Source organism: Petaurus breviceps, unplaced genomic scaffold (genome assembly GCF_028583685.1).
Source record: "Petaurus breviceps papuanus isolate PSGF00001 unplaced genomic scaffold, PetGlider_PUasm1.0 224, whole genome shotgun sequence".
NCBI classification, from domain to species: domain Eukaryota; kingdom Metazoa; phylum Chordata; class Mammalia; order Diprotodontia; family Petauridae; genus Petaurus; species Petaurus breviceps.
Genome location: NW_027185887.1, coordinates 11,877,962 through 11,887,872, shown reverse-complemented (window position 1 = coordinate 11,887,872; position 9,911 = coordinate 11,877,962). Strand labels below are relative to the sequence as shown.

General features: G+C 37.5%; 1 protein-coding gene and 1 pseudogene across 3 annotated transcripts in view; both read right to left on the bottom strand.

The window, feature by feature from the left end:
• The window catches only part of LOC138166484 (keratin, type I cytoskeletal 18 pseudogene), a 31,387-nt pseudogene extending 25,751 nt beyond the window's left edge, over nucleotides 1-5,636 (bottom strand).
• Nucleotides 1-9,911, bottom strand: part of DCDC2 (doublecortin domain containing 2) — a 223,552-nt gene that overhangs the window by 80,846 nt on the left and 132,795 nt on the right. The window lies entirely within an intron of this gene.

Here is a 9,911-nt window from a genome sequence, read left to right as displayed (position 1 = left end):
AGGACTTCCACGATGCTCTGGCTTCCACCTCCTCCAATTCATAGAAAAGGTGACTCTGAACAAACTCTGGAGCTACCAAATCCACAAAATGACACAGAGAAACTAACCTCCCACTGAGGACAGCCTGGCAGGCCAGCAGCAAGTGGCCAGCACAGTGCTCTGGGAGCTGAGTCCAGCCCCACACAACCCCACGGTTTCAGCCTCAGGGAGGCCACAACCAACCACTGGCTGGAGGGACTTCAGCTCACCAGCAGCTGTGGCAGTTTCCAGAATTATCAATCCATAGATGCTAAGGACAAAGTGAGAGATCAGTGCAGTGCAGACTTTGGGACCTGGGAATTCAGGAGTACGGTCCAGACTACCCCCGGGGCAAGAAGTGGCTGAGGCACTGTGGCCGAGCAGCCAGCGCCATGTGGCAGCTTCAGCTCCTGGCCTATAGACTGTAGGGAGACCAAGCACCAGTCTGAGGGGTCATCGCTCTTGCTTTAACCTTCTTGGATCTGGATTGCAATCTAGGGTGGAGGTCCTGGGGTGCATGACTAGTTTGGCACAACCTGTGGAAGCTTCAGAGAAGCCACCCAACTAATAGCTCCAGCAGCTGTGAAAACTCCAGTGATTGGGATAAAGCTCGCCCCTCTGGTTCCAGAGTTCTACTGTGGCAAAAATCTCAAAAGTCAAGTAATTGAGTGGCAACATGAGCAAACGAGGGAAGCAAGGCAAGCACAGTAATCTGACTCTGGAGTCCTTTTGGGGGGACAAAAAGGATCAGGGAATGTAACAGGAGGAAGACAGCAAAGTCAGAACGCCTGCACCAGAAGCTTCCAAGAAAAGAATAAGCTGCTTACAGGCCATAGAGGAGCTTAACAAGGATTTTAAAAACCAAATAAGAGAAGTGGAGGAAAAATTGATAAGAGAAACGAGAACCATGCAAGAAAATTATGAAATGAGAGTCTGAATGAACAACCTGAATGAAGAAAATAACACCTTAAAAATAGACTAACTCAAATGGCAAAAGAGGCTCAAAAAGGCAATGAAGAGAAGAATGCCTTAAAAAGCCAAATTTGTCAAATAGAAAAAGAATCTCAAAAGTTCACTGAAGAGAATCATTCCTTCAGAATTAGATTGGAGCAGATGGAAGCTAGTGACTTTATGAGAAATCAAGTACTATTAAACAGATCCAAACAAATGAAAAAATAGAAGGCAATATGAAATATATCATTGAAAAAACCACTGACCTGGAAAATAGACCCAGGAGAGATAATTTAAAAATTATTGGACTACCTGAAAGCCATGATCAAAAAAGGAACCTAGAAATCATCCTTCAAGAAATTCTCAAGGAAAATTGCCCTGATGTTTTAGAACCAGAAGGCAAAATAGAGGTTGAAAGAATCCCCCAATCACCTCCTAAAAAAGATCCCAAAAAGAAAACTCCTAGGAATATTATAGACAGGATCCAGAGTTCCCAGATCAAGGAGAAAATATTATAAGCAGCCAGGAAGAAACAATTTGAATACTATGGAAACACAATCAGGATAACACAGGATCTGGCAGCTTCTACACTGAGGGATCAAAAGGTTTGGAATATGATATTCTGGAGGTCAAAGGAGCTGGGATTAAAACCAAGAATCACCTACCCAGCAAAACTGAGTATCATGTTTCAGGGAAAAATATAGTCATTCAATGGAATAGAGGACTTTCAAGCATTCTTTAGGAAAAAACCAGAGTTGAATAGAAAATTTGACATGCAGAGAGATACAAGAAGCAAGAAGCATGAAAAGGTAAACAGGGAAAAGAAATCATAAGGAACTTATCAAAGTTGAACTACTTACATTCATACATGGAAAAACAATAATGGTAACTTATGAAACTTTTTTCAGTATGATAATAGTTGAAGGGAATGGAAATGCATATATATATATATATATGTCTATATACATATATGTGTCTATATAGGAGGGTGTATGAGCATATGAATACATATGTGAGTATGTGTATATATGTGTACATACATAGACAGAGGGCACAGGACCAGTTGAATAGGAAGGGATGACACTTAAAAGGTGAAATTAAGAGGTGAGAGAGAAATATGAGAGGAGATGGGGAGAGATAGAATGGAGTAAATCATCACATATAGAAGAGGCAAGGGAAAACTGTTACAATGGAGGGGAAGAACAAGAAGGCAAAAGGGAATGAGCCAATCTTATTCTCAATGAATTTGGCTTAGGGAGGGAATGACATACACACTAAATAGGGTATCTCACCCTACAGGAGAGTAGGGGGGAAGGGAATGAGAGGGGGGATGATGGAAGGGAGGGCAGGCTGGGGGGGAGGGAAGTTGGAAGCACCCACTTTTGAAAAGAGACAGGATGAAAGTAGAGAATCGAACAAGTGGGGGTGGAATGGAATGGAGGGAAATATAGTCCGTCTTTCACAATATATCCACCATGGAAATGTTTTGCATAGCTACACATGTACAACCCATATTGAATTGCTTATCTTCCCAGTAAGGAAGGGTGAAGAGGGAGGTAGGGAAAGAATCTGGAATTCAAAGGTTTAAAATTAAATGTTTAAAATATATATCTTTATTATTATTAATTTTACATGTAACTGGGAAATAAAATATACAGGCACTGGGGCATAGAGATCCACCATGCCCTACTGGAAAGTCAGAGAGGGATGGAGGAAGATATAGGAGAGAGAAGATTGGGAGAGGGATTATTCAGTGGGATCACTGTTTTGGAGTGGTGGGTAGAGGAAAAATGGAGAGAAAATTTGCAACTCAAAATTTTATGGAAATCAATGATGTAAACTAAAAAATAAAAATAAGTAACCTACAAAAAAAAGCATTGCATTGACAATACTCTTAAGGATTAGTACCACTGTTCTCTGCCCTGGTCAGACCATAAATGAAGCACTGTATTCAATTCAAGGTAGCATATTTAAGGAAAGACACATTGCTAAAGTGAAGGACAATCAAATGACATCAACTAGGGTGAGAGGGAGCCTTCTCAAGATCATGCTATATGAGAATTGATTGAAGAAACTATGACTGTTAAATCTAGAGAAGAGAAGACTTTGGAGAGATATGATAATTGTGCACAAGTATTTTGCATAGCTATCATAAAAACAAAAGAACACACTTTTTCTGCTTCTTTAAAAAAAAGTGAAACTAGAATTTATGAGTTCCTACTTCTTTTTGCAAAGAAGCAACTTTAGGCTCAAAGTAAAAGAAAATTCCCACAACAATTAGAACTTTCCCAAAGTGAAACTGGCTCCTTTGGGAGGCAGAGAGTGGGTTCACCCTCTCACTGGAGATCTTCAAGCAAAGCATTTAGCAGAGATATTGTAGAGGGGATTCTAGTTCAGGTAGGGTTAAGTACCAGGTATACAGAGACTCCAATGCACCTCCCTTCTCTGTGATCCTATGACAGCAATGATAGACACCGAGCTATCATAAGGTCAAGAAAAATCAATTTTAAATTCTAATTTCTTTAAAGATATGACAATGTTTCCTATTTTGCTCAATGTGTTCATTGATTTGTTCAGTGTGTTCATCCATTATTGCATCAGTATGGATAATTCCTCTGATGTCAAATCCAACACTTCTGCAAATTAATAGATAGTGTGTGAGTTTCTGAGACAAAAGAATTCATCACAACAAGGCCAATCTGCTCACTGAAACCTCAAATTAAAGTAGTCTGGGCAGCGACATCACCTATCACAGAGAAATGTCTATTCTACTTGAAGTCCTTCTAGCTTAGTCAGACACAACAAAGCTTGGGCTCCATTAGGAAAGCCTTCTAGAATCCAGGTGTACCTTGACAGCATAATGAAGAAACAAAGCAGGACTTCAGTGAAGTCTTAATCATCTACAAAGAGAATAGCTAATCTGTCACATGTGAAACAGGTGAAAAAAAATGACTGTGACACATTTGCAAAATATAAATTGCTGTTTAAATGTTTAATAAAATGGAATCATTATGGGAAATAACTAATCAGTGGCTTTGAAATGCAAAGCATCTATCATATTAAGAACAAATGTAGCCTAAGTAATAAGCTACAACTTTAAAATCTTAATTTTGTGGTAATCTCTATCAATACACTATTCAGACAGTAACTTTATTTTCCCTTTGCATTTAGTTATTGTACTGACTTCATCATTGAAACTGGACAGAAAAACTTTAAAATAAAAGGATCTGAAGAGAGTAATCATCTATCAATCAAAAAAGTTTTTTTGTTGTTATTTGGTCATTTTTCAGTTGTGTCCAACTCTAATGGTTCAGAATAAGGCTTTTTTTTGCCTTACAAGGAAACAAATAGCAGAGCTCACTAACATCAAGATCAAGGCTACCTGAATGGCTGAATAAGCTCTGGTATATGACTATAATGGAATTCTATTGTGCAATAATAAGAAATGATGAAGAGAAAAACCTGGAAAGACTTCTACAAACTGATGCAAAGTGAAATGCACAGAACTAGGAAAATATTGTACACAGTATCAGCAACACTGTGTGATGGCCAACTATAAATGACTCAGACCTTTTCAGCAAGAGAATGATCCAAGACAAGTACAAAGACTCACAAAGAAAAATGCTATCCATATCCAGATAAAGGACTGGTGTACTCTGAATATAAATTGAAGCATATTTTTTCACTTAACTTTATTCTTTCTTGTGGATTTTTTTTCCTTTTGGTCTGTTTCTTCTTTTACAACTATGACTAATATGGAAATATCTTCACATGATAACACATGTATAACTATATCAAACTGCCTATCATTTTCAGAAGGGGAGGAGATAGAGGGAGGGAAAAAACTGTGGAACTCAAAATCTTGTAAAAATAAACACTAAAACTTTTCTTGACATGTAACTGGGGAAAAAATAAGATTAAAAAAATTTTTTAAAGATCAAGGGTACCTGAAGAGCGGTTGGCCCAGGCAAAGAAAAGGACAACCACTTTATTAGAAACTATATAGAGTAAAGGCCATTTCTAAGATTCCTTCAAGTTCTAATTGTATGGCTTGTGTTCTGTAATATGCATTCATTCTAATTGAATCATACATGTAGTCAGTGACTGTCTACAGAGGCAGGAACTGAGTGGCACAATTTATATTGGAAACGCTTCATGTTTAGGAATTATTTACAAGACAGTTAATAGTAAGCCATTTGTTCAAAAGGACTATGTAATTTAAAATCAATTGCAATACAGTAACAATTCATAGTAGTACAATGCAGCACATCTTATGGTGGTTAAACCATATTTGACTTTTCGAATCGTGTTTATTGTGAGCACAAGAGTCGGATTCATTTTAAACATAATTTTAGGATTGAGGCTTGGGTATGGTCTTGGGTTTTTTGGAGGGTGAGTCTCCCCATGCCACCTCATTAGCCTGACCCCATTGCTGATCAGCCCAGAAGCTTTGACTTGCTCCATTTCCAATCTGTAAAGGTTTGCTCCTCATTAGAAAGCTTGGTGGACCCCCTGCTTACAGAAACACACACACATGTGTGTCTGCCATATTGGTGCTATTTAGTGTAGACACTAAAGATCAGCTTTAGCCTTACTGTAGCTCAGAACTCTAAAACTCAAGTGATCCACCAACCTTCAGGTTCTGCAACAGCAGAGATTGCAGGCATCTGTCCCCATACCTGGCCTATATATATATTCTTAAAACATTGTTACCAAACCTAAATGAAGCTCATAAACATTTCTCAAGTAGATCTCTAGATGAGAATTTCAAATTGCCCAAGGTCCTAATGAAGAGAACATATTTCTCGACCCTAATCAGTGACCCCTCAGTGAATAATCCAATTCAGAAGATCTTTGAGCCTATAGAAATTAGCCTCTACTAAAACCACAGAAGCAGCAACCCACTCTAACCTCTCCCCCAGTTCCATACCAATATGAAAGATACGGTACTATGGAGTGAAATGTGAGGTTCTTGTATAGATGAAGCCACAGTTGCCTAAATGGTAAACTATAGTCTACCCTAACATCCATGGAACCTACAAGAAGCTCCACCCAAGAGAATAATGACTCAATAAAATCTGAGACATCACAGATAAAAAGGCTTAGTCAGCCACAAACTGCTGCTCAAAGCAAATGGGGTTCCAACAAGATTGTGCTCACAAATTTGGCATCATCTGCTTCTATGGTCCTGATATTTGTTCATCAACCAGGTCTCATACTGTCTTGATTGCTAATCTTATCTTAATCTTGGTGATCACATCTCTAGTCTACCATCCTGAATGATCTTGTCATGAGCCCCCATCTGAACATAAATTGTGCCAGTAATTTTTCCCAAGCACAATCTCTGTCTAATCGTTCATTTCCCATATCCTCACAACAATTATCAGTAATTTCCCCATCTACAGTGCCTATTCATCTAACTATACCTCTCCCTCTAAATACTGCCAGCACCTTGCCTTATTCTGACTTGAGTCCATTAAACCATATCATTTCTTATTCAAGTACTTGCCAGCCCTACTCTCTTTAGCTAAAATAGTAATAGGTACTGACAGTAGAATGTAGATAATGTCTTAAACAACCACTATGCCCTCAAGAAATTCTTAATGTTTGGAAAACTATAATAAACAATCAATCCTCAGGAATATCATGTCCCCAGAACAATAACTTGAACATTACAGAATTTAATAAAAATCTGTTGAATGAATGTTGTTAAATGATTGAATGAATACATTGCCCAGATTTACCCTTAAACTCAGTCTATTTTATGTGTTTTGCTGAAAGTGAAATGAGCACAAATTTGCTCAGAAAAATGGTACGCTTTTTCACCCAGAAATTAATTTTTGTGATCTGTACATTATACTTTTATAAATGAAGGCTAAGACCAAGTCAGATTTTTACCAATTCTATCATACTACTTACTAACAAGTAAAACAGTGCATAGTAAGCATGGTATGTAGTAAAACAGTTAATAAATACTTGTTACTTTGCCTTTGGTATCTTGAAAATATATGACCCATATATAATTATACTTTTCATTATATAACTTTGCTTGATGGTTCTTTATATATTAACATCAAGTAAGGCATGAAACAAAGAGATGTATGATTACCAATGGTGTTTGCTGCTGTCATAGAGAATGTCCAGTGCAGAGTTCAAGTGGAAGAGGGATTTATTATATATGGTAAGGTCCTGCATATGTCCCTGTTTTCAGATAACACTGTGCTAATCAATGAAGACTGACATACTGCAAAGATTCCTAGACAATATCCATAAATATTCAGAATTGGTCTAACTACTACCACAGGAAAAACTGAGTAGATGAAGAATGTTTATTGTCCAGATTATTTAATATATACAGCTAGATAGCCAACACATAAAGCTAGTTCATCACCACATATACTTAGGACAGCCACTGTAGACAAACAATGAACCAGACCCAGAATTGAACAAGGGGAAGCAGAGTGGATTCCTCTTCTGAAGCTACTTGGGGTTTTTTATGATCTCAAAACTTTTCCCTAAAACAAAGGCTTAACCTTTTAACATAAATATCCTTCCTATGTGATAGTGTAGCTACAAGACATGGAACAGCACAGTCTTAAAAATTAAAGTTGTGGGGGTGGCTAGGTGGCCCAGTGAATAGAACACCGGCCCTGAAGTGAGGAGGACCCGAGTTCAAATCTGGCCTCAGACACTTGACATACTTACTAGCCGTGTGACTTTGGGCAAGTCACTTAACCCCAATTGCCCTACCTTCCCCCCTCCAAAAAGCAAAAAAAAAAATTAAAGTTGTGAGTCATCAGATGAGCTGGTAGACATGAGTAGGATGTTACTTACTACCAAAGATGAATTGCATGTTTCTAGAAACAGCTTGAGGAATAAGTCAAAACTTCATTATATGCCACAAACATCTTGCCTTCCACCATGTACTATTCAACCCTAATTCCACTACTGTACCCTCTAAACCAAAGATTATACATTGAGTAGACCTTAACCCTTTCAGCTCTGGAATGTCTCTCTTCCATCCTGTCCTTATTGTTGGCTCACATGGCCCATTCTATCTAACCATCCCAAAACAAGTTTCATTTTATAACCTGACCATCTTCTTGACTGCTGCCATGGTAGAGACATAAGAGATTATGCCACAAGTGACTTAATCCTTTTAGCTCCAGAACTCCCATCCTGGGACCTATACTTTCCTGATCTAGTAAGTACCTCACATAGACCACAATATCTAGCTTGCCACAGGCATGCTTCATTTATATCCCAAACATTTTCTTGCCTTTGTTATCTGCACAAAATACACACACACACACACACACACACACATATACACACACACACATACGCACGTGCACACCCACACACACACACCCCACTTGCTTTCTAACTCTGGAGCTATAATCAAATCACTACTGTCATTACTACTGGAAAGAGTATATCAATGTATTACCTATTGCTCTTCATTTAGTTATCAGACAGATATATGACCAAAAAAGGTAATGGGCCAGTTACTTAGCAAAAGCAACTTGCCCTAATGGGACAGCTGTCCCTCAGTCTCTGTGCCTCAGGAGACCTAGAGGAAGTTTTTCATGGAAGCCATTCTGAAGGACACAGACGAGTTGAATCAGATGAGAAAGTGGAGTGAAGATAGACTGAAATACATACTCTTATAATACCTGTATCAATGAGGTCAGAAATCCACCATGATATCCAAAAAATGACTGCCCAGGCTATCCTGTCATAATGTGGAACCTCATCAGAGGAGAGGATTGATTACACAGGATAATGGGCAAAACCAGTTTGACACAATGATGTAGAAGAGATTTGAGAAGAAGTGCAGAGAGGAGCAATAGAAAGAACATGGCAGAAGCCAAATGATTAACTTTATAAAAATTGTGCTTGGGGATTGAGAATTTAAACTTATGTTCCATCATTTATTTTAAGCAATAAGAAATCTAAATATTTTTTCAAAAGTGAATTATAAATCCTCTAACAATGGAAAAGTGTAGTAACATGTAGATAACACTACATAAGAAATAATTTCACATTATAAACTGAGGAGAATTCAACTCTGTTTGGTTTTAATAGCCTCCATTTGTAACGTAACTGGTATCTTTTAAGACTCTTATCTTAGTAGCACAGAACACCAATTCAGAGTTGATCTAACTACATTGGCTTTTCCTATTAAATTAGGACTAGATTAACTTCCAAGTCCCCCTGCATGGAGCCACATGTGGCACCTTAATTCCAACTGTGATTTTTTAAAAAGAAAAAAATAAACAAAGACTTTTCTCAATACCTTTATTCTTTTCCATACATGTGGATAAAATACCTTTTAAATGGATGTCTATCACTTCTGACAACATTATAATGCAAGCTTCCCGCAGAAAGAACCTCTATCATTTTATTCAGTCCCCAACATAACAGCCAGAGCCAGCACTTGCTTACCAAATATCATTTGATTAATTAATCATGATTAAAATGTCAATCATCATAGTCAAAAATATTCAATGAATAAATAATAACCCAAAAGAGATAGGTATTTAATAGATTCCTTAGGATACCAGTAAAACATCTTGGGTTATTAAAATGTTTGTATATAGGTATGGTGAAAAGAACCACAGATTTGGAGTCAGAAGAAATGAGCTTGAATTTTAACTTAGTAACTTGCTAGTTGTTTGACTTTAGGCAAGTTATTACATCTTACCAACCTTGCGTTTTCTCATCTATAAAAAAGGAGATTGCCTAGATAATCTCCAAACCCATGTGAAAATTTCCTAAAGGCTCATTCATGAATAACAATAGCAAAGAGACATATATCTAAGACTTTTTTGTCTTAAAAGTTAACAGGTGAGAGAGCTCTTTGACATCAAAAGTTCTTAATAAAACTTTTAAGAAGAGAGTGAAGTAAACTGTATTTTGACCTCATGTTATAAAGGAAA